Below are 456 nucleotides of genomic sequence, written 5' to 3'. Positions count from 1 at the left end.
TGAACCCAGAAGAGACAGTGGTGCCCCCTGAGTAGAGAAGCTAGGGTCAACAGCTGCAATTGGGAATCTGGAAAACAAGTGAGACCCAAGCATCTTCCAACCTGCCAAGCAAAGAAACCATCAGACAAACAACTGATGAAATAAATGTGGTGTAAGGGACATTTGCCCTCTTGGTTCTTCCTGGGTTGTAAAATGTAGTGATAGAATTTCCAAGTATGCTATTGCGTTTTGTTTAGAGAACAGCACTGTAGACGAGAGGAGGCATACAATATAAATTCGTAAACTCACTCTGACTTTGTCTAAGTTATTCTTTGTGGGCTTCATCTCCCTCTCCTGTAAAATAAGTAGGCATTACTTGAAAATGCCTTTCATTCCTAATGCATGTAGACTGGTCTTACAGTCTACCATTCCAACACAGTTATCCTCCAGCCTGTGAAGAGGTCACCTAGTCCAAAA

This window comes from Nycticebus coucang, chromosome 12, assembly GCF_027406575.1.
Source record: "Nycticebus coucang isolate mNycCou1 chromosome 12, mNycCou1.pri, whole genome shotgun sequence".
Lineage (NCBI taxonomy): Eukaryota > Metazoa > Chordata > Mammalia > Primates > Lorisidae > Nycticebus > Nycticebus coucang.
This window is presented reverse-complemented; position numbering follows the sequence as displayed.